Source organism: Idiotropiscis lumnitzeri, chromosome 8 (genome assembly GCF_059441095.1).
Source record: "Idiotropiscis lumnitzeri isolate Australia: NSW breed Sydney's pygmy pipehorse chromosome 8, RoL_Ilum_1.0, whole genome shotgun sequence".
NCBI classification, from domain to species: domain Eukaryota; kingdom Metazoa; phylum Chordata; class Actinopteri; order Syngnathiformes; family Syngnathidae; genus Idiotropiscis; species Idiotropiscis lumnitzeri.
In genome coordinates this window covers 8,397,269-8,422,250 of record NC_142398.1, presented here as the reverse complement: position 1 = coordinate 8,422,250, position 24,982 = coordinate 8,397,269, and the positions used below count along the sequence as shown (strand labels likewise).

General features: G+C 41.2%; 1 protein-coding gene across 8 annotated transcripts in view; it reads right to left on the bottom strand.

Annotated features, from left to right (window-relative positions):
• gab1 (GRB2-associated binding protein 1) overlaps positions 1-24,982 on the bottom strand; it is a 52,587-nt gene that overhangs the window by 21,023 nt on the left and 6,582 nt on the right. The window contains exon 1 of one of the 8 annotated variants that reach the window (XM_088302664.1): positions 18,711-18,872. The exons of 4 other annotated variants lie outside the window; for them this stretch is intronic. The gene's annotated coding sequence lies outside the window, so the exon portion shown is untranslated. Of the gene's footprint in view, positions 1-204; positions 334-8,582; positions 8,744-10,930; positions 11,064-18,710; positions 18,873-24,982 lie in introns of those variants that run through there. 3 more of the 8 variants (XM_088302665.1, XM_088302667.1, XM_088302666.1) reach the window with 3 other exon arrangements.

Here is a 24,982-nt window from a genome sequence, read left to right as displayed (position 1 = left end):
AATTAAAGCCGCCATCCATCGATACACAGGGCACACCGCATTACAAGCTGGCTTGCCTTGGCTAAAGGAGTGTGATAGCTATCTGAACCAAGCTATACTGCTTGGTGTCACAGGGGCGTTCGATTGACCACCACCGTCCGTCCAAACCACAAACGCTCACCAAAATAATCTGACACCATGGTGCTGGAACAAGTAACTACATACCTCCTGTGGGGAATCCTTATGGAATGTGAACCCAGCACCAATTCTGCCTTTTTCTCAGTATATTCCATCTTTGCTGGTAAAGCTCAAGATCAATCCATCTAAATGAAATGCAAACCAGCTCGCCTTGCATCAGGATTGGAAATGGGACAGCATGGAACGATGCTGGACTAAGGATGAGGACTGCCCACCCCAATTCTTCCTGGCATCGCAGAAGTCCCTAAACCCTTTTCCCCCTTTTTCCTCACAGTCTCCGAATAGGATGAAACACGTGAGGACACCATCCACTGGTCCCACCCAGTTCCTACAGCCTGAGGGGGGCCCAAACAGAGAGGGTATTGAGGGTCTGCGGCTCGGAAGGGTCAGAGGGAGATGCCAACTGAGTTGAGTCACATTATTAATGACGGGGGGGGTATCATGATTCAATGGGTTTGAGACATTTTGTGGTAGTGCGGTTCAGAAGCGGACATCCTGACAAGTTTTATCCAGAATGTTGACGCTAGCTAAACTCTGCTAAAGGGCCAACAGACTCATATTCTCAGAGGAAGACAGGGAGGATGCATCAAAACTCCAACTTTAAAAGCGAAAGAAAAGAGAAAAAAAAGGCAAGTTGATTTTGAGAGTTCTGTGTGAGTGCAATTGGCACTGGTGGAATAGCCCATATAATATAAATATATATGTAATGACATACCATATACGCATTTATGTATATACATGTCTACATGCATTTCTACTGGAATTTGAAACAATTTGGATACACACTTTTTTTCTTAATGTATTGCCGAGGTGTCGGCTCAGGGCTCGACAGACACTTCAAACCAACGACTCGGATTCTGGTGCCAAAAAAGTGTGATTGAGACTTCACGAATCAGTACCCTTTCTTATGGGTGCCACTCACAGTGGTGCGCCCCGGAGGTTGACAACTTACTGTCTCTTGATATATACACCTTCTTTCAAGGTAGATGCCATATAGTATTGCTGCTGTAAAAGGTTTCAAAATATCCGACCCATACTTTCCCACTGTTCAGTGTAGCAATTCCTCTTTGACAAACGCTCTGATTTAACAGTCCATGCGGGAAAATAAATGCAGAATGCCACAATACAGCGAATAATCCACAATGCAAGTACAATACAAAAATCGGGTCGGTACGAAGAAGCTGCAAAAACTAAACTACGACGGTCAATATAATAGACGCATTTTACAGTATTTCCACTGTAAATTGTCCCAAAATGTCCAACCGAAACTTTTGCTCTTTCTGGGAAAGATGATTTAAAGCCGTGTTTCTTGTTTAGTACAGCGCCTGACATTTGACATTTAAATCCAACTGAATGTCATATCAGGAAGTAAAGACACTGTGATTGAAGACATACCAGTGTATCCACAAGCACATGTAGACTAAAAATAAACTTGCCCTTAAAGAGTTTAAAACCTGTCATCAGATTAAATATGTGGAAGTCATCACACCTGAACAATTCTGCCATTTAACAATATCGATAAAAGGCCTGGACGTGCATTTGGGATGCCCCAATGCAACCTAAAGTGCACTAAATGCTAATGACATCGCTCATCGCGGCCTCTTAAATTGGATACTCGTCTGCCATAAGTGCCAATGGCGAATGATAAGAAACTTGGTTTGTGTTCACTTCTGTAGATGGGAAGTAAAAGTCAGCATTTTTACGACTTTTTCCAGGCAATTTACCGACTTCAGAGACAGTAGCAGAGCCGAAACAAAGACTACACCTCAAGCCGTTTTCATGCCGCCCGCCAGAGCTGCTCTGTGTTGCTGTTCTGTGTGGATGGCATTAATTGGTCCTGTTGAATGTTCCAAATTCTGAAATAGTATTACAGCCACATCAAAGACAGGGTGACACCTGTTGCAGCTTTTACAGTGTCCATAAAATTTCGCTTTTACCCAACCAAAAAGGTACCAACGCAGAATTGGGAGGGGTCCAAGTTAAACAGACCATCTGGAATGTGGATAAATGACCTGCACTGATTTATCTTCCGTCTTGGTGGTTTTAAAGAAAACATGAGGCAGATGAGTAAAAATCTGTGAAATAAACTATGTTGGCGTCGTTAAAACCAGCTGGCAAACACCACCAGATGCATTTTAAGGCTCCTCAAAAACACCGGGCCACATTTTGACGTTGTTGATAAGATTTTATTTTTACATTAGCTTTGCTCTGTATCTCCTCCAAGCAGGAAATTAAAGCGCACCCACGGTCCCTTTGAAACAAAATATTCTATAGATAAAAAAAAAAAATCTGAATGCAAACCAGACTGCGGCATTGTGCCCGTTGCTTATGCTTTGTAGTCTCTCATACGCCCGTAAAACAAATTTTCAAGTGCATATAATGTGGAAATAATGGATGTATTTTAGTGGTCTGGAGCGCGATACAAAAACAAATTCAGTTTACTGGGAAGTTTCGGAAAAAATAAAAATGCGCTCTGACCAGGTTCACCAAACTACAAAATTGGTCGGACGTGTATCGTAACATGCTGCACAAGAAAAAAAAAGTCTCAAACAGTGGTTTCACTATACAGCCAATAAAGGTTTTAACCAGGGTCATTGAACAGACTCTTTGGCTGTATACGTGTTGAATTGCTGCTGCGGATCATTTCCATGACACAGCAATCCATCTTAACTGCAGTAAACAAGTACGCACGGTGCCTCCAGTACGCCCTGACTATCAGGTCACTAGGTCTGTGCGGGAACAAAGAGCGCTCTGCAAGGGGGGAGTGGCAAGAGCGTCACATTTGGCGCTTGCAGCCTCTCGGCGACAAAAGCTCGTCTGTACTCGGTGCCGCGACTTGTATAAATCTGCCTTTGTTTGCGCGACATGACTGGGATTCTTGCGCGGATGGCTATTTTTACATCCAGCGAGCGTCGTGCGGGGCAGTTAACTGGCGGGCAAAAGTGCAATGGCCCTCGGCCCCACGTCATACCAGCCTGCCCCCACCCCTCCTCCATGTTGGAAGCCAGAGGGGACTTCCATGAAAATGCGCAACAGTTGCCAATATTCCAATAATTCAAACTGGCTTAAACGTTTTAAACTTGTTCTGAAAAGGTAGACGGCATTTAAGTAGATGCAGGGGAAACCTCTAGATTTAATTAGCCAAACGTTTTCTGCAAGTAAATAAAATTGCATGTAAACCACCGCAGGAACTGAAGCCTGCTGCAAAAAGCAAAAAAAAAAAAAAAAAAAGTAATGGATACGTCCTCTAAATGTATTTTTAGTTTAAACTTTAAGTACACTACAAATTGTTCCCAAAACACTTCAATATATTTTCCATAGCATTACCCTTAAAAGGGCGGCACGGTGGCCGACTGCTTAGCACGATGGCCTCACAGTGCCGAGGTCGTGGGTTCGATTCCGGCCTTCCTGCATGGAGTTTGCATGTTGTCCTCGTGGCTGAGTGGGTTTTCTCCGGGTACTCCAGTTTCCTCCCACATTCCAAAAACATGCATTGGACACTCTAAATTATTCCTAGGTATGAGTGTGAGCGTGAGTGGTTGTTTGACTTTGTGTACCCTGCGATTGGCTGGCAACCAGTTCACGGTGTACCCCGCCTACAGCCCAAGGACAGCTGGGATTGGTTTCAGCACCCCCACAACCATTGTGAGGAGACGTGATACAGATAATGGATGGATTACCCTTGTAAAACAGCTTTCAGATTATTAGTGTTTGTAAAGAACGCACTGTGTACATGCGGTGACGACTAACTTCCATTATCAACCCAGATTAATCTTGGGGTTCGCCAAACATATATATTGAAAAAGATAATTGACCACTTTCTCATTGGGAAGGGCTTTGGTGCCATCCTGTGTCAAGGAAAAATAACCAATCAGAGACAGTGACTGACGAGGTCATTCAATCAAAAGCTCGAACACATTTTGTGTTATAGTATAGAAAATAATGTGAAAATAACGCCTGTCTTCTTTAAATGAGGCGTCAATGATAACGGCAGCATAGGGCGAAAAAAAATGAACGAATGAAATAAAAGAGCCTACATTCTGTTTCTTAGCTAAGATTGTTGTGTGCGTGTGTGTGTGTCTTTGATTTCTTTGTCCGTTAAATAAACATTGCAGTTGTGTGGTATTTGTTTACACCTTCCAACCTTATCAAGCAGCGCAGAGCGGGTGAAAGGGTGCACACAGTTGATGACCTGACTTCCTTTTTGATGTAATCAGCACATCCCGCAACCTCATAAACGTACGCTCACAGGACATTTGATTAGGAACACAGATCTCACACAAGAGTCCGAGATCTAATTTTGAAGTGAAAACCGCATGTTTAGATGTGACAAAAGAGCATGAATACTAGACCCTGGTGGAGTTAATCATGGTTCATCATATTGGAGTAATAACAAAACACTAAGCCATGTGTGACATTTTTGTTCAATTAGAATAGAATTGTGGATGGAAGCCAAAGCCACTCGTAATAATAAGCACAGTTAAGAGCTCAACTAATGCTTCTTTCTTTGTAACGTATTGAATATCATCCAAAGGCGAGTGCTGCTCCCATGTCGAGAGGAAGCATTGAAATCCCTCGACTATCTGAGAGAAAACAAGAGTGAATCTTTGTTGAACTGGGAAAAAACAAAACAAAATCACACATCCTCGCGTCCCGTCTGCCCACACACAGTCCAGCAAAGCAAAGGGTGAGAATAATGCTTGTTCCAGAAGAAACAAAGCGAGAACAAGCCTATTTTTAAAGCACTGCAATGACTATGCAACAACAGAAAACTGTATTTTCTACAATATGTTGAACTAAACTGGTTTCGACATGAAAATGACAAATTAAAAACATTAAGAAGCAAAATATATTTTTTGTATGCGCAATGCTAACCATAGGGCAGGACATTGAACTTACAGCAGCAAAATATCTGCTCCTAAAATGCAGTTTGTTACTTTATTATGTGCTAGCAGTGTTAATAACGCTAAATATATATTTTTTTATGATTACACGATTAATTGAGAGGATAATCAGTATCAGTATCATTTGTTCTAAAAATATTTGATAGGTGCAGTCCAAATAATGTATACACATTTACAAACTAATTTAACAAATATATGCATTATACAAAACACTTTTTATTAATTCCAGCGATATCTAAAAATCATATTCAGTGGGGGCCAGCAGTATTAGAAAAATTATGTTCTTTGTAAAGCCTTTAGATTATTTTACCTGCCTTTGTTTTCGTAGGTCTACTCTGTGAACAGCACTTTTTACGCAACTATGCTTGTGTTTTAAGTGATTTCAAAATTAAGTTGAGTTAAATGATTCAGGATTTTTTAATGGATGTTTTGATATCCGCGGACATCCTATTACATATTTGTGAAATGCTTTACAAACATTTCCTGCCAAAAACACAGCAATGTTGTTTTTTTTGTCATTTTTTTAAATGAAGAGAATTAGTGAGAATGCATAATCTTAAAAAGAATTAAAGGGGAAGTCAACCCCAAAAATTCCTTAACAAGAATATGTACTATTCAGGCTCACTTGTTGAAACACGACATTCGGATTAATATTGTGTTTGTGGAATATGAGTTAAGCAGTAAAATCCAACCGATTTTAGCCATTTTATCACTTACTGTCAACTGAAAATGACATTACGGTCAGGGCTCAGAAAATGACGAGGCTCAGCATCAGACAAGAGGGGAGCCGTGATTGGTCGTTACCTGAGCCCTGAGGAACTGTGATGTCATTTTCACTCGACAAAAGTGATGGGTAAAAACAGGTAGATTTAGCTGCTTTACGCAGATTCCACAAAACCAAAATGAATCAAAATACCATGTTTAGACTAGTGAAGGCGCATAGAACATTGTATTGCAAATAATTTTTTGTGGGGTTGACATCCCCTTTAAGACCTCTGTTTGGGGAAATCCAATTCAAAACTTTCTCAAAAAATTCAAACATGTTACAAAGATTAAAAAAAATAAAATATAGAAAAAAAAATGTTTAACTGTATGGAATTGCTTTACATACATTATATTTTTTTGTATTGATGGCATTTTTAAGACATTTTATCATAAAACTGAAGCCCCACGTGCCATTCCTGAACATATTTATGGCTTCAATTTAAGAAAAATCAAATGTGAAACTTAAGGATCTCTCGGCACTATGCTTAGGTAATGTGGAAACATCTCAGTCAGACACCTTCAGAGGGCAAGTAGTTTTACTTTCTTTTATACTTGCATGAACGCGTGGAAGGTTTTTTGCCTGTACATTTAAATAAATAAAAAAATAATAAAAAGGGTTTGATGAAGGTGATAGCTTGGTTCTGGAACATTGATTCATTGAGTTTAAAAATGAGAACACTTACAATTTGTGTGACTGAATTCTAAGCTGAGAGTTTTGTGCATTCACTGGCAGAGCAATCTAAGTCAGCAGCAGCAGCAGCCGCCGCCGCCGCCTCACTGAAGGCGACAAGGCCAAACAAGTTGGCCCCTGACCAAAAACAGCACTTGTGCTATGCGGCCTGGCATATTTCTACGGAGGTCACATTCGTGCATTCTTGCTTTTTGCCAGAAATAAAATGGCATCAGCCCATGTGCAACGCAAAGACTGCGCACATGTGTTTGTTTACGTGCAATAAAAAGGCCTAGTTATGTTAACACCGGCTAGAATTACTACAGAGAGACGGCGGCGCAACAACGAGGATTCGGTTTCTGCACATCAACAATGTATGGATCCATAAGCCACCGCAATCAAAACAAACATGGTATCTTACACACACGATCCCCCACCTCAGCCACAACCTCCTGTCAAGTTACAGTTGCGCGGTTGCTCTGCCTTTCATGTGCAGCTGTGAAATTCTCACTCGGCCACCTGACCAGAAAATGGCCGCTACCTGTTCGACGAAGATAACCTCAAACAAATGAATACCATACTAAAAGAGAATAATAAATGTTCATTTCTATGTTGAAAAAGTGACACACAAAACTTGTGCCTTCCAACCTGCATCACGTGAGATATCCGGGGGTCTCGACATGCATTTCGAGGTCATGCAGCACAAGAAGGCATGCTGAGTGTTCTTCTTTTCATTCGCCTAATAGCATGATTTTTAAATTACTGTCATGATATAAATAAAAACTATGAATGTGCTTGCAAAAGATTGCTTTTATTTTCTTTATATATGTGTATATTATCAGTCAGCCAGCTCCTGGTTACACGTAAAATTTGAATTGAGATAACTGGACTCATGTTCGTTCAAATTTGAGTTTTTTTTCTCGTTTCCCAAAAACATTTCAAAGTGACGCAGGCATAAAATTTAAATTGTTTTATATTTATGGCTAAAATGTGTTTTTTTTTTCCATACAACTCAATATATGTTTTGTTTTTAAAATCCAGAATCGGGGTCATAATTGCAGTGCGGTTAGAAAGTCCGGAATAAATTGCAGGGTGATTGGCTGTGTTTAATGTACAGTAAGTATTCTGAGTTGCATCAGCACGTCTCATCTCAAGAGCATTTTGAGTTACATTGCCACCAGAGGAACAGAAATTGGTCGCGATACCTCAAACTGTTGCCGGTGAATGTTCAAGTTCAGATGTTAATTTTTGATGCCAAATGCACCTGATAACTACCATTTAAGTATTGAAAATGTATTTCTGTTTTCACTTATGTGAATCTTAAACTGTTATGAATATTAATGCACAGGAAGACAGTTTATACCAATAGTTCTTTTTTTATGTATTTATAATCATAAAGTGTTTTTCGTATAACTATATACTGTAATTATATTGGTTAGCAAGTTTCCTGAAATGGAAAACGGACCGAGTTCCATCAGTACAGTGCAGTGGAAAAGCAGAATTTCGCCCAAATTTTAAACAAGACTACAGAATTCAAATGAAGTGATGTTGGCAAAGTCGATTGGTCCATGCTATGTAGAAACTAAATTGCCCATGTGAAAATACTTACATATTCTGTAGGGATTTTTAGATTGTTTGATTAGACGTACAGGTGCAGTTAAAAAAAATTTCATTTTGAATAAAAGCTTAATTTCAATAGTCTATGACTTTTGACTATACACAGGGTGAAATGTCATAACTACTACGGGAATTTTAGCACCTCAAAAAAAATTACATTAAAAATGAAACAATCCAAATTAGTTTTGATAGAGAAATTAGATGGGAATTAGCCTTTGAGTAAAGTATTTGGGGAAATTTAGTATATAGGATGCAAGTTTCACGTTTCAGTTGTATTAATTTATTGAGATGCACCTGCATTAACTCTAATCTCTAGTATTAATTCGGGACCTCTAACATCTGTGTTACATTAATTGCATACACAATTTTGTGTCGAGATATTAACATCCTGATGAAAATTTCAGCCTTGGCAGGCGAAGGGCACCAATAATGCTACAAAGCGTTCTCACCTCAAAACTTGCAAACGCTTACCACAGTTGAGTCTTCTTGTCAAGAAGAAAAAGCCAGCTGCCAAGTACCAACATGCGAGTTAATCCAGTGGTTTGAACTGTCAACCGAGGCCGCTACACAAACCTCCCTCATCTTCGAAGGGCGGGGCTAGGTGCCTCACTGTCACATAATCATTCTATATCATTCATTAGATTGGTCACACGACTCACTAGAGGAGGGGATAGACTGAAAGCCAAAGGAAACGAAGGAGAAGTGCGGTGAGAGGAAGGACAAAAGGGTAGTTGAGTGTTCTTGATGTTCAAAAGCATGACAGGTTTTTTTTCCCCGGTGCGTTGTCCTCCATTGACATGGCCGAAAAACCTCCAGGCACTCAAGAAAGCTTCGACGTGAGGTTAAAGTATTAACTCCGGTTTAAACATTAACGCGGGCCGACGTCGTCACATCGAAGCAGCCCTTAAGCGCTCACGGTGTTAGCGCCTCCCGCCCCAACTACCCCTGCAGCAGTTCCAGAAACATGCTCATAGGTTGCGAAAGAGCCAAAGAGGAAAAGAAAAACACACACAAGACAAAATAACATCCCTTTGTGGAAGTTTCCACTTTGTTAGCATTTTCTATCTTCCTGCTCAACTGTTTCTCACTCGCACACACGCCGGACTCCAAAAAAGGTTTCCTGTTTTGCCTCCTTTTGTCACTGAAGATGTGTTAGTGGCGACAGTCAGGTGCTATCTTTAGACGCGACTTAATATACATTTAGTTAAAAATGTTACAGCTAATGGCTCATGAGCTGACTGATTCAGAAAGTATTGCATACTTTTTCTATCATTAGATTCCCTCACTCTGTGTAAATGGCACCAAAACTGGAAGATGCTATAAGTTGACCTGGTAATTTTTCGTCTTTGAAGGTAGAATCAGTAGTCCAGTTCGGACCATCTGTAAACGCTCCAATTTTCTCGTCAGGCTATTCAGGCCAAACACAACCGACACGGAATTGAAATGAAATCGGCTTTCCATTTTTGTGCCTGTAAATGCTGATAGTTTTCCTCCTTCCGCTATGTTGCTGTTCTGTATAAACAGCATAACATTGAAAGGAATGATTTAGGCAACCCAGCAATTTTTGGGCTTTGAGGGTTGAGGAGCCTTGTACAAATTGTCTGTAAAAGCTTTCAATTTCTGTGCCGTTACGCTGTACAAACGACACTGATGCAGAATAAGGGATTTGCCATCAAACCTGCAATTTTTCAAGTTTGGAGATTCACCTCTTTCCCACTAACGGTAAATGCAGACAACTTGCTACCTATTTCTGTGGGGCTGGTCTGTATACATGACAAATAAGTCAACCCAGCAAACTTCTGACTCTGGAATTATCTTACACATAGCTCTGCACATATAATCTGTAAAAGCCTGTGCTGTTCCATCACAACTGTACTAACACGAAAAGGGACATGAAGATGATCAATATTTCAGATTTGGAAGATCTTCAACCAGAAAAGCCACAGAGCTAATATCGGACGCACCATTTGTTTGTAAGGCCGTCATTTTTTAGTGCATTGTCGCTGTTCTGTCTAGACAGCGCTGACACGGAATGGCTGCTTCTGAGGTAGAATACTGTCTCTCTTTTCCAGCAGTTGCTGTTTCGGCAATTACACGGAAAGGAGGAATGAAGTCAACAGTAACAGAGCCTAAATTAACAAAGGTAAGCTGTAAATGACTGATCATGCCGTTGTAAAATGACGTTTGCCAGTCTCCTGTTTCATGTTTTCTGTATAAAATGCTCAGATGGATAAATGCTGAACGAAAAAAATTATATTCGGTTCAGGCAATTTTGCGGAGGCTTAAGTTTCTGTGAATACATTGGATAAGACGTGCTAATATGAGCACATTAACCGTTATGTTTCTGGGAACCGGATGAAGAACACAGCCGTATATTTATGTCTTTTTAATACAGACGCACCAGTATTAGGATCACAGTTGCCCACCGGGTTTATCGGGACAAGACAAGCATTGCAGCAGTGGGTTTTGCCTCCAGTGTCAGGAGGTTCAACAGCACTCACGTGGTGGATATCTTAGGTTGGTCGCATGAGACGAGCCACGCGCTACCAAGATAAACAAGGCGCAAATGTCGATGGCCGCTCTGTATGAATGGGTAACAGATTATTTAATGAGATCCATTTGATATGGAACATTGAATGGCGCCACTTTTAAGACAGCCTCCAGAATAAAAACAGGTCTTATACTGTCAATTCTTGGCTCAAGCACTCCACGCTGGGCTTAAACAATAACTTCACAACTTTTCAGATGGACTAGTCCAAATTAGTAAGTACATGAGACAAAATACAGAATCACTTACTAGTTATCTCACAAATGGATTTGCAGCTTAGTCCGAGTGAAAAACGCAGTGCAACCGGGAGAACCGCCGACCAGCCCCCTTTTTTTTTTGTCGAGTGTGGCGACGCTTCCTGCCGACCGCACTGACTTCCCTCCCCTTCTCTTTTTACTCCTGTCCAGTCTGCAACACCCTGCTCCAATAACCCCTGACCCACAGGAAGTAGACACAATGGACTGAAAATAACACACAGCGCCTGCCCTGGCAACAAGTGCCCACCCTAACCCCTGCAACGCGTGCAACACTTGTGCACAAAACGCACACCTACGCCAGCCGCTGCACCCCACGAGATAGGTGACCAAAAATATCAAGGCACTTCTCCACTAAACGACACCCACGTGCCAAATACTGCAGCCACCTTCTTTCCTTGAGCATCACTCCACTCCACAAGAGCAGTGGAGAAGACTATAATGGTCTAAAATGACATGCACACAAGGTATGGCAGACACGGTAGAGAGGATGAAGTTGACCTGGAAACTTTTCAGCTTCAAAGGTCGCAACAGAAGGCCATTTCACACTACTTGTAGAAGTCCTCATTTTTCCATGCTGCATTTCGGCTTCAAGATTAAATGTGGCCATGAAGTGGTACTATCACTAATCCAAAGCAGAGTAGACTTACTTTTTAATGTCACCCTTAAAAATCAACTCTTAAAAAAATAAATACATTTGTTAAGACTGTGGCATAGAATGAGGGAAATTAAGTTGGCAAGGCACTAATTTTCCTTTCCCCAATTCACAGTTCCGAAGGATATGGTGTGGGGAGTGAAGTTAACAAGTTGTCCAGTTTCACACTACCTGTTAAAATCAGCAATATGCCGTTGCTGTTACGGTCTCCGATCCAGTGTTCAATGTGGAGATATTTATGTTCTCGGGAATTATTGCCTCTCAGGATCTCAAGTGGGAAACTAACATCAACTCCATCCTGAAAAAGGCCCAGCAAAGGATGTGCATGGTGACCTAAAAATGATTGCAACCAAAACTATGGCCAATCAACTTGTGAAAAATGTAATTACAGTATCTCATTTCTCAGATTATTTGAAAAGTATGACAAAAGGAACTTTCAACAGCTTTTTTTCTGAAAAAGTTTTTTCTTGTGACTAGCGGCCTAGAAAATTAACATTTAAAATTCTAAAAATCTAAATGAAGCTAATAAATTAAAAAATACACTATTTGAGAAATCTCCGTCATCTGGGAGTGGCTCAGATTACAGCCAATGCTCTTCCGCATCGAGAGACGTCAGATGAGGTGGTTCGAGCATCTGGCTAGGACACCTCAAGGACTCGTCACTGGTGAGGTGTTCTGGGAACATCCTACCAAGACTATGTCTCTATAGTTGACCGCGGAACGCCGTGAGAGTCCTCTAGAAGAGCTGGATGAAGAGGCTCGGGGAGACGGAAGTCTACCATTCCCTGCCAGAGCTGCTGTCCCTGCGACCCAACTCCCCGAATGAGCAGAAGAAAATGAACGGGTGGATAAGGTTTGACACGACAAATAATTGTGGGCTGATTTGTAACTTTTAAGACAGTCATTCATTTTCTATCCTGTCACACGTTTTTGCATTGTTTCTTTTTAGACCTGGTTAGTCCACACTCTGTGTGGCAGCCTTAACTGATCTCAGCTCCAAAAGTCTAATCCAATCAGTCCAATGAAAAGGAATAGAAATCACATTTGGCATTCAGTGAGAGGCTGCCTTGCCCGTGATCTAATTAGCTGCTCTCTCGCTAGCAGCCTGTCCACTCATACAAATGGAGCCGGAGATACAGCGCTTTCAAGAAGAGATAAAGGAAGGATGGACTGATGACACATTACAGCGGTGCCTGGTTACTCTGAGGCCAATGTCTTGTCTGTTCAGCTCTAAGGAATAGAAGTTGCTGGGTGAACTTAAAGGAGGTGAGGCCCGAGAGCATGCCCGGGCTTGTTTCTCTGCCAAACCTTCCACGACACACCTGTAGTCAGTCCCCTGAAACTGGGCAACACCTCTTCGGCTCTCTGTTGTGACATTTATGACGATACCACTTCACTTTCAGTTGAAAAGGAATGCGCAAGGAGAATGTGCAAGAAGAATGTACAAGGAGAATGTGAGGAATCCCTTGTATGCTAATAGTAGCGGTAGTAAAGCAGTCAACAATGACATTATGCAAAACGACGAGGAAATACTTTTCCTCGCTGATGTGTCTGAGTTGTGCCAACGCGGTGGGTTCAAACAGCTTCCACTCGACTACAGAGCTCTCTCTGGTTTATGATTAGCATTAACGGGCTTCCCGGTACCCAAAGAATGTGCATGCAGAATACAAGGGTTTTGGTTAGAGCTAAGATAAAAGTAATCAATCAATGTACGTGCTCAGTGGAAGTGTTAAGGTTACCGTTAGTCTTGGTGTTACGGCTAGAGCTAAGATTAAGGTCAAGGCTAGGACAGGGGTGAGGATTGGGACAAGTGTTGGGCCTGCGACACAGTGAATGTACAAGCACAACAGAAGGGCTAGATCATTTGTTGCAAGATTGTCAAAGTATTTCAAGAATGACAGCATCTATGAATTGACACAGTGACTGTAAGGGTGTGGAAGTACAGTAAATTACACTTAGAAGAAAAAAAATGCATTCCTGGAAAAATCGATCGAATAAACGATCAGATAAGAATTCCAAAAAGATCAGTTTGTGAGAGCCCAGAGTGGTTTCTACAGCATTTGCAGAGTGGCCACGTTACATTGCAAATTATTCTTTCAAGGTCAGCTTGTAATGCTGTTGGCAGGCCACACCATTGACAGGCTTTAACTGGAAAAAAACACATCAAAACATCCACTATGATGACTGTCGCAGTGTCACAGCCCAGTCATTTTTGGACTCTTCCGCAATATGGAGCAAAATAGTCCTTGTCGACAGCCGCGTCAGCACTCTGGATTTGAGTCTCTGCCATTTGTAAATAAACGTCAAATGCAAGTAGAACAACATTTAATGTTTACAGCAAAATATCACATTTTTGGTAGGAGAAAGCTGTTTTTTGGGCGTGCTATGACCGCTTTAACCTGTCAGCACATTTTCTATGATTTGAGTGTGTCTTAAGTCACAGTCAGTTGCTCGTCGGCTGAAAAAAAAAGGCCTCATGCTGGCTTGAGGTAGCCGGACTTACAATCAGGCCACCAATCAATAGCTTTTATCCTACATAGTAGAAAATAACATGAAGGGGTAATATGTGCACAGATTCACATTTTGTGCCCATGATTCACTCTGAAAGGAGACATGTCTCCCCCCAATTTAAAACAGTGACAAGCGTGTGACATGTCTACCATAGTTCAATCTGTTTGCTTACAAAAATGACCAGCTTCCTCTATAGTGGAACAAGAGCATGTATGGCTTTTGCAGTTGAACGAGAAGTATTATGCCTGGGGATGCAGAGCCCAAAGAATGTAGAAAAAAGGTGAGTTCCCGTGAAGACAAAGAAAACAAGGAAATTTTCATTCGAGGAGGCGGCACTTCATACACTACACTTTAGACACTTCAGCTTTACAGATGCCACATATGCTCTGGAAACATCTAACACGAAATAAGGTGGGTTTGACAGGCGGCGTGATAGCTGCTTTAAAGTCAACCTCACTTTCAAACTTCTTTTAAAGTAGAATCAGAATCTGAATGCCAGAAATCTTCACCACATGGCTAAACGCTAAATACTTGATCTTTTCATACACACACATGCTACAGAAACATTGCGTTTCCCAACATTAAGTGCCAAAAAGACATAGCGTCATTGTCTAACCAATGGGAATCACTGGTGAAAATCATTCCCAGACTGTGTAAGACCTCAATTACTGTTGCACACTGAGCTCCATTCAATCTGCATACTCTGAGGAGTTGTGTGTCCGTGCGTGCGTGCGTGTGTGCACCAGTCTCATCATCCCGTCCCGTTACACCACAGGACATGTTTCTCATTCCCGCCATATCTGTCGTTTGTTGTTGCGTCTTCCCATCTGCCCCCAAACCACCCCCCACACCAGATAAGTCATTGCAACCTTGAAAACTGTTTTTTCTTTTTTTTTTTTTTTTTTGGGCTCTACGCCTAGTCCTATCTGCATGTGCGCTTCTCAGGCCTGGCAAAGTCAAATCACCAAATCACATGCGCATGTCAAAGCTGCGTGCTTGGGATTCAACACATTCTTTGGTCCGACACGATCCCGCTTTTGCTGTGACCACTGACGAAATCAAGTCTAGATCCAAAAGTGGTGTCTCGGGCCACTTGTGAATACATCACCGTGGTAATTGGGCAAAAACAGATTCTCAGGGCAACAAGAACACACATATACATATACATACATATATATATATATATATATATATACATATATACATATATATATATATATATATATATACACATATATATATATATATATATATACACATATATATATATACATATATATATATACACATATATATATATACATATATATATATACACATATATATATATACATATATATATATACATATATATATATATATATATATATATATATATATATATATATACATATATATATATATATACATATATATATATATATACATATATATATATATATATATATATACATATATATATACATATATATATATATATATATATATATATATACATATATATATATATATATATACACATATATATATATATACATACATATATATATATATATATACATATATATTAGGGCTGGGCGATTAACCGAAAATTTACCGTTACCGAAATTTATTAGAATGACCGACAACATTTTGCCCTTGTCGGTAAATTCGGTGTCTAAAAAAAAAATGAAAAAGGAAAGTCTTTTCTGTCTGCGGCAATGTTCATGCCTCTTTAAGTCTGCTCCAGCGCATGTAGTCACGTGACTCAGGCGCTGTAGAAGAATGTAAACACAAGACGCGTTCGTAGCTGGCGATTCAAATTCAGAAGCGGCTGACACGGCTGCAGACGAAGTAACGTTAGTTGAAATTGGTCTTGTCGCGCTTGTCCCAAAAAGAAATTCGACATCTGTCGTTTGGAAATGTTTTGGGTTCCATAAAGACGATGTTTGCGCAAAAGAACATGAACTACAAAGTGCGTCGTAAGCACCTGAAACAGCGCGTCCAACCTTTTCTTTTTCACCACCCACAACACAACCATGCTGTTGACTTGGAGCTTGTGCTAAAAGTTCAAAGTGAGAAGCAAGGTTGGACAAGTGACAACAGCCCACTAACGGAGGCGAAACCATACGAGAGAACGTCTCAGTGGTGGACGGGATAGCCTAGCACATAGCTAAAGATAGAGCTCCTGAAGTTACAGTGGAGCGCACAGGATTTAAACGCCTCAGGAACGTAGCCGACAAGAGGTACGAAAATATTTGCCGCAAACAGCACTTCCCGATATGGACAACATCGGGACGGGAGCGGAGACATGTCGAGCATTTTGCATCCACATCCGACTTGTGGTCGAGTCGCAACATGCATCCCTGTTTGAGCCTGAAATGTGCAGTACATAGACGACAAGTGGCGACTGCGCACCGGAGTACTCGAGACGGCACATTTTACTGATGAAGCACACGCGTTTGTTTGGCACTGGCATTCCATTGATTTTTTTTTTTTTCATTTTATTTAGCATTTTGTTTACAGGCGACTAGTGCCTTTGCACATGGCATTATTTATATTGTTTACAAGATACCTTTACACAAATCTAAGCATTTGCAAATGGCATTACACCATCTCGGCACAATCTATTTGCAGGAAAAGATTTTGTGAGAGGTACCCTTTTTTTCCTGTTCTTTGTGACATTGTTCAAGTCATGCAAAGCAAGCTATTTTGAATGTTTATTCAAATGATTTTTGTACTTCTATTTTTCATTGAAAGTAATGTGTACCAGTTGGTCAATAAAAAAAAGCAGTTAATATGCATTTTCTGCATTTATTTAGATTTTGGTCCTCAGGGGGAATTTACCGTGCATTTATCGTTATCGAGGTAAAATTGCCCAATTTATCGCGATATTGATTTTAGGTCATATCGCCCAGCCCTAATATATATATATAATTATTATTATTTTTTTTTTAAATATACAGTCACTCTCTATATCAGGCATTTTCACATGTTGTAAGTGGGTCTGGAAGATATCCCCCAGTTATAAGCAACTAAGTCTGCCTGCCTCTTTCTTTGGCTTTTTGTGGGGAAGGTTTTCTGACACCACCAAAGAGTACAAGTCAAGGAAGGAACACTGGCGTAATGGTAAACACGGTCCTGACTGCTCAGTCCAATATACGTAGCTGTTGCTGACAATAAGTCACGGATACGGTGAAAACTACCCAACATAGGGAGAGGCAGCCATCTTGGTAGACACACAGTGCCAGCTTAAAGGTTGTCCAACACCATTTGAGAAGGAAAGGTCAGGTGGCGTGAGCTGAACCAACAGGTGGAGATGGCGTAAATGCGCTCTTAACTGAGCCACGTGAACAACTGCGCAATGATCATTCCCACTTTGAACTGCTAATTCGAGAACAGGCCAAGACCATTGATTTAGCAAACAAAAAAAAGCTACACTGATAAGCACTAAACTACAACAAATCAAATGTTTATTAGCGCAAACTAATGAAATTGAACAAAACAATGCTGCCTTGAAGTAAGCTACATAAAACGCATCCCAGACGAATTATACGTCTATCTCACCTGGTTGGAGCACTGCTGCATGCTTGGCTAAAAGTGCTACTGAATGTTCATGCAGCTTTGGCTGTAACGTCAACTATACATGATTCAGTTCAACAGACAATTTCTCTAATGGTGAAGGTTAATCAAAATTAATTGTCAGTGTTGCATCTACTACTGAACTGATCAAAAAAAAAACTGTTGACAATCAAGTTATCTTCATGTTCCAAAAGTGACCCTGATCGAGATTCTGATGGAGAGATTATGACTGACTGAGTTAATCAATTTGCCATACAGGCGCTATGTTAACAATTTTTGAAGTTATAAAAGTCAGTTTTAAAAAGAAAAAAAGATCTGAATTCCGTTCAGGATTAAGATGCAAAGTTAAAAAAAAATAGTTAAAAACTAGATTCAATCGGAATTCAAGGATATTAAAAAAAATAAATTCAGATTGATATTTTGTTGTGGATCCAATTTATGAGCATTTTTTTCAAATTAATTCTTGGGCCAAAACCAAAATTTAGTAACATGCTACATTTTAGAAATGAATTTTTTTTTTATTATTATTTTTGGAGAAAAAAAATACTATTTAATGCAATTAGCTGGACACCAGTCCAGGGTGTAAGCCGTCTACAGCCCGAAGACAACTGGGATAGGCTCCAGCACGCCCGCGACCCTTGAGAGAAGAAACTGCTCAGATGATGGATGGAAGGAATAACCTATCTATAATGCAAAAAATACCTAAACCCAGATTCTGGAAAACGATCTAGAACATGCTAAAAAGGTATCATCTAATCAAACAACACACAAAATGTCGGTATACACAGCTAATGAGCTGTTTACTGTTTTTAATTAAATACCACTGCAATCTACAACCATTACAAATAAAGTCGTTTTTTTTTGTGTCCAAATGTTACACACAGGATGCAAAAGCGAGCATCATTATGGTTGCAGAAAAGTCTTGTCTTTGAACTATAGGTGCACCTGTGTATGGAACACCTGCTGTTGAATTGAGAGGTTAAACTGAACCATCGACATAACTTTTTAAAAAGAAATGTTTACTGCACAAGTAACACAAATGACCAACCTCAAATTCAGTGCTTGCATCTGATAAACATGCTTGTTGTTTATCCAACTACGCCAAAAGACCGCAAAGGGAAATCCAAAGAGACACCAGTGATCCAAAACCAAGTGCCAGGGAAGGTTTTTAGCCAAGGACGTCTTTTGGACAAGCAAAGCAGGTCAACCAGTGTCTCAGCGTCCAATCAGGTTGCAAATGAGAACTGTGAGGCAGGCGGAGTCTTGACTGTGTCGCTGTGTCTTTCCCAGCGTGTGTGGAGGGGTGTGCGTGTGTGGGGGTGTGCGTGTGTGTGTGTACAGTACACATGCGTGCGGGTTTAACCACATCCACGGGCTTGAGGCCAGGCCAAAGATATCATGGAGCACCATAGTAACACTAATGCAATAAGAGGGACAGTAGCCACAACAGGATCACTAGTGGATGTCAGAGCAACATTATATATCAAACTTGTGGGGGATTCCTAAAAAGAAAATGGGATTTTCTGCCCGAGTACCGGTTACAAGTGACGGATTTTAGCCTGCAAAATCTGCTTGTAGAAAGGGCTGACGATCGTTATATAGTTTTCATTTCTAATGTTGTGCGGGGTGAGCACCATGAACATCATCGTCAAGCAGAACAGAAGAACGCTATTTTTAAACTTCAGTTCTTTTATATTGGTAGATATCTGAATGTTAGCATTAAAATTGTTTTAAAAGATAATCAATCGGTTGTATCATTACTGGGGGGGGAAAAATCATTGGATTTATGCCCAGCAGCCATTATATCAGTGCTTTTCAATTATGTTCTGTTACGCACCCCCCAAGCAAGAAAAAACACAATTCACGCCCCCACCCCACCACCAACTGTCCGCTGCAACTAGAAATAATAGCATTTTCCTGGTAAAACAAACCTAGACCGTAGAGTTAATACTCGCTGTGCACAATGGCCACTGCCAACTACTGGAGTGGATGGGCAATTACACTTTATTATAGTACGGCGGACAAAAAGCATGTTCCCCAAGGTCACACGCGCCCCCCTCACCATTGCACCACGCCCCCCACCCAGGGGGACCCGCCCCTCTATTTGAGAGGCACTGCTTTACACGAAGGTGTGTATGCGTTGTATTTCCAAGCCTTAGCCGCAGTGTTGGTTTGCAAGGCCCAGTGGTAACTTGAGCACGGTGTTTTGTTCTAAGATGATAAGATGATGTGCTATAATGATGTGCTAAAAGATGTACAGCTGACATGGTACAGTTTGAGTTTGGCTTTGCAAGATAAGCAAATTATTTTTTAAATAAATCAAATTTTGAGAGCCCTAATATATCTATATATAAATATAATTTCTTCATAAATTTAGCAGATTCATATCCAACTTGCATTTCAAAAAGGCCTAATTCCATTTTCTTTAAATCTTACTGTGCAGCCATGAGGTCATATCAGAACTGTGTCACTTGAGAGTCAAAAATTGGGACACTTGAACCACGTCGTGTAAAAGCACCTGACAGAATAAGCTATAAAGGCAACAAACAACACGTCAAAGACGCAATTAGCCATGGTGACCTTTCCTGTGCGTCTGACTCGCGGCAAACTGAGAAATTACACAAGCTGGTGGCGATATTTCACATGGGATCTCCAGGCTGACCATCCTTCAATCTAACTCAGACACTGCTCTGGCTCGACAAACGCGCACACTTGTTGGCCGACACACAACGGGTGTGGGGGGGGGGGGGTTGTGGGTTGCGCAAGTCTGACAGCAGTGGGCTAAATTGGGGGCTGCAGACACGGCGGCGAGGGTCAGATCTCACAGTGCCACATAGCTAGAGAGCCAGCTGTATTTGTGCGCAAGTGTTTGTGTAACGACAGCTGAACATTTTTAAATGCGAGCGGTTACTATACGAGGACGCATGGTGGATGAGCGGCTAGCACGTCCGACTCACGCCTCTGAGGTTCAAGGTTTGAATTCGGGCTCCACCGTTTGTATGTGGAGGTTGCATGCTCTCGTCATGGATGGACTGTTACCAAACAACAACGTAAGTTCGGTTTTCGCCATCAAAAATTAGCCAACAGTTGATTTCACAAATACTCCTCAAAAAAAAGTTGCCTGGAATGTTTTTTTCTTTTTATGAAAGAATTCTAAACTTTTAGCATTTATTGCACCTGTACATCGCCTGTCGTTTTTGGGCATTTTTTTGGGGGTTTTTTTGTGACAAAGTGAAAACACCTGCCCAGTGAAGCAGGGTACTCTCATATTTCTCTGTGGAGGAGGCCGACCATGCAAGCATTGTGAGGCAGTCTCCTCCTCTCCTAAAAGTTGGAAACCACTACAAAGATTACACAAAGAGTTTCGGGCCACACAGAAAAGGACAGCAAAAGTTTGAGTAAAATAACATTGTCGAATGATGGTCATCAGTTTTAAAAATCAAGACCAATATCCTATACAAAAAATGAGCGGATTTTTAGCCCGAGCAATATTCTAGATTTATTGTGTTACAGATCCTCTCGTTAGATAATCTCGCCAGAGTTTTGGATTGATTAAATCTACCATGTGCCATTCTTGCTTTTTATTTTTTTTTCCCTGACAGATCTGTTCTTGATTCACAAAGTATCGGCAGGCTAATCAATTATAGATTTCCTTCCAAAACATTGGGATTGAAAGACAAGTTCAAAACATTAAGAGAGAGATTCATCCAACAATCAACTGATTAATTGATCATTTCCTTCACTGTCCATTCAAATGCTCATCCCTTGTGTTTGCTATTCTCCAAGACTGTTCTACTAATTGGTTTCGATCGAGGGAAATTCATTTTCACACGCCCATCCCAAATGGACAGACAGAAAAGTAGCATATAGAGCGCAAGACCCCTCCTCCTCTCCCCTTGACCCGCCATCTGGTAGCTATCAGCGCCTCACACAGGAAGGGGCGGCCAAGCCTCGCCGGGGCGCCAGGGAGCGGCTCCTCTATCCCTCACGCTGCAGAAACAACAATCACACGTTTGCATTGCATTGCAGGGCAAGTCGATCCTTACAGTTAAACGTCTACAAAACCCGGCAGTTTTGCGCCTTTTGTCCATGTCGCTCATCTACGCAATGGTAGTACCAACAGGGGGTATCAGAGTTATATTCATTCAAGGTTATTACATGATGCCTAACACTAGGGATGTAAAGATCCATCGAAAATTGAAAGGATATCGATTTAAACTGCTTAAAATATGCTTCAAGGTGAAGAATAAAAGTATTGACTCGCAACGCAATGTTCACCAGAGCCGCTCTCTCATCTCATCTTTCATCTCATCTGTCAACTGCATATGCACAATGCCTCGTCTGCAACGCACATGCTCATCAGTGGTAATTCGGGTCATCCGTGATGCAAAACAGAAGCATTGTTGGTAGTGTAGTTTCATGGCTAAACTGTGTTAGCGACAAAGTCGGAAAGTGAGCGCATTTCACTAAATTCCTGAAAACAGTGATAAACGAGCACCCTAAAAAGGAAGCAAGTTGCAGATGATGCCTGATTTAATTTCTGACATAGGGAACGTCTCTGGAAGCTAGCTGTAGTTAGCACACACAGGCATCCGTGTGCGTCTGATGGAACTCCGCACACATTTCCTGTTGTGGTACGCTAACATATTGTAGTGTCTACTGTGGATAATGGTGACTTTTTCCCACCATGTTACGGTAAATTTATAAATTCCGACAATGGTCGACATTTTAAATGTGACAGCAGACGTTGGCATTGATGGCAAGTGGACAATTTTCTGAATCTGGAAGTAGTTTCAGAGCCATAACAGAGGCGTGCAAAAGTGTTATTCAGTGATACCAGATATTGAGATTAAGTTGAACACCTGAAACCTTGTTATGGCAATTGTCGCTGTCTGACAAGTCTTTTTGCTGAGGTCAACCAGGCAATTTTCATTTTCTGCCTTCTGAGGTAGTATCAAAGCACTAACAGAAGCATGTAAGGGTATTATTCCATGAAGCAAAGACCAGGGTGTGACATTAAACACCTATCACTCACTTATCCCATTACGTTACAGCAATCGCCACTATCTGAAAAAGTGTTTTCTTCAAACAAGATCCTGACAATGCCGCCGCAATTTTCTGACTTCGACGCTAGCATCATAACTGGAAGAGAGGCATGCAAGGGTATTGTTTTGTGATGGGTGTGAAGTTACAACCAAGATCGTCTTATAACGCCATTTAATGGCACGTGTCACTGTTCCACATACATTTTGCTAGATAGTGTCAGAGGTATGTTTGGATATTATTCCATGATGCTACGACAGAGCTTAACACAAGAATCACTTTCCCTGCCGTGCAATGTCAATCTTTATCGAACAATTATTTCATAAAACAAATTAGATGCTTTTCTAGAGAAGTCATCTAAAAACCGTACCTCTATGTGAAATTGTTAGGACAATATCCTGCTTTTTCTGGGTTCTGTATATAAAAGGCACAGGCTGTTTCGGCTGTGATGCAACAATTGTGCAGGGTCTGTGAGTAAAAGAGGCTACAGTCTCCACCGAGCAGGATCGGAGCAGAGAACAGGCTCACATTCCTTGCCGCCGCCGCCTGCCAAGAGGTGCTGGGAACGGGGTATGAGAAGAAAAAAAAAAGCAGGAGAAGAGAACAGAGAGCTGCTCTCTGCGGAGGCCGGCTCATGATGTTGCTTTAGAGGCCGTGTCGTATTTTTTCTCATCCCTTTCTCTCCATCCTCCCCGTCAGGAATGGCAGAGATATTCATAGCCATTGTGGCGCAACACATGTAATGAGCTGAAGGACTTTTCCCTTCTTTTACTAGCACTCAGGGAATGCACATCATCATATATTTGGCCAGACTTTACTGAGTCTATTTTTTCCCACAGTGGCCAATCTGACAGGATATTCTTTTATTTATTTATTTTTAAAAGCAAAAAAAAAAAAAAAAAGAAACCAGTGCAACCTTTTTTTCTGGTCAGTATTCTGGACTGGTTGCCGAGGTCCACCAGAAAAAATATCCCTTAAGCCAAGCAGCTTTTGCTCTAGAAAACTGTCAGCTTTACAGATACTACTCATACTTTGCAGTTTTGATAATTATAATCACTCTGCGTCACATGGTCGTATCTGTCCTATGATGTGATGACTTTCAACTTTTTCCTGTGTCACTGGTCTTCATAAACAGGACTAGCGAGGAATGACGAGAGGTCAAAGACAACCTGGTAAATTTATGGCTTTGGAAGTTGTATCTGTGGCGTAACTGGTTCCTTGATACCGGGCTGGAGTATGACGTTTAACACCAGACACACCACAACCTACCACTCAGTTTTCCGCACTGTTATGACAATTTCCACGATCCCCGAGTATTTTATACAATTTTTGTGATGCCAGAACGGAGGTAAGAATTCCAACACCTGAGAGTGATTTTCTTGCCCTGTTACCGCAACTGTCTACATCCAAAAAGTATGACATAAATCACAAAAGATGATGCAAGGCGTCACTGTGGAGTCAATTTTCCGCCTGCGACGGTAGTATCACAGCCATAACAGGCATGGACACTCTTTGGTGCTGAGACTATATGTCTGTAGTTGACACTCACTTCTCCTGCCGCATTACAGTAGTTTGTGACGAGTTTTTTAAACGTCGCATAGGACACAGGAACCGATGGTGACCCGGCAACTTTATGCCTTCTGGCATAGGAGCAGAGCCATAACAGAGGTGTGTTGGGGTATTATTCTGTGGTCTGCATAGTTCTATAAACATCAGCTTTATAGATACTATGCATGCTCTGCAGTCTGTGTTTTTCTTGATGATGATGTCTGTTTTACACATTGTGGTCCCAGTCATTTTCCAACTTCTTCACGTGTCGCTGTTGTGTTATCTGAAAGTGTAGCCCGTGAGACCGGGACACGGTTTAAAATTTGACAATCATTTCTCCCACCCCTAGCAACTGTGCAATGTATTTTAAGAACTGGCTTCTACAGAAGCAATTGTTGCGCCCGACAAGTACCACCAAACACTCACTCCTCCTGCTCTGCTGTGGCAATTGTCGACAAGTCTTTATATGTCACACCACCTGGTGCCAATGTCAACCCGCCAATTTCCCGCGTCTGGCGGTAGTATCAAGGGTGATAGCAGGATGGGGTTTAACACTTGACACTCACTTCTACTGCCCTGTCATGGCAATCGTCTAGGTCGTTATACATCATAACAAACATTGGCACCAACACCCCAGCAATTCTAAAGCGAGGGGGTACAAAGTCAAGCCAGATTCTGAGTTGTCACCAAAACCAGAAATGAGGCAGGACAACAACTGTGTGTACGATT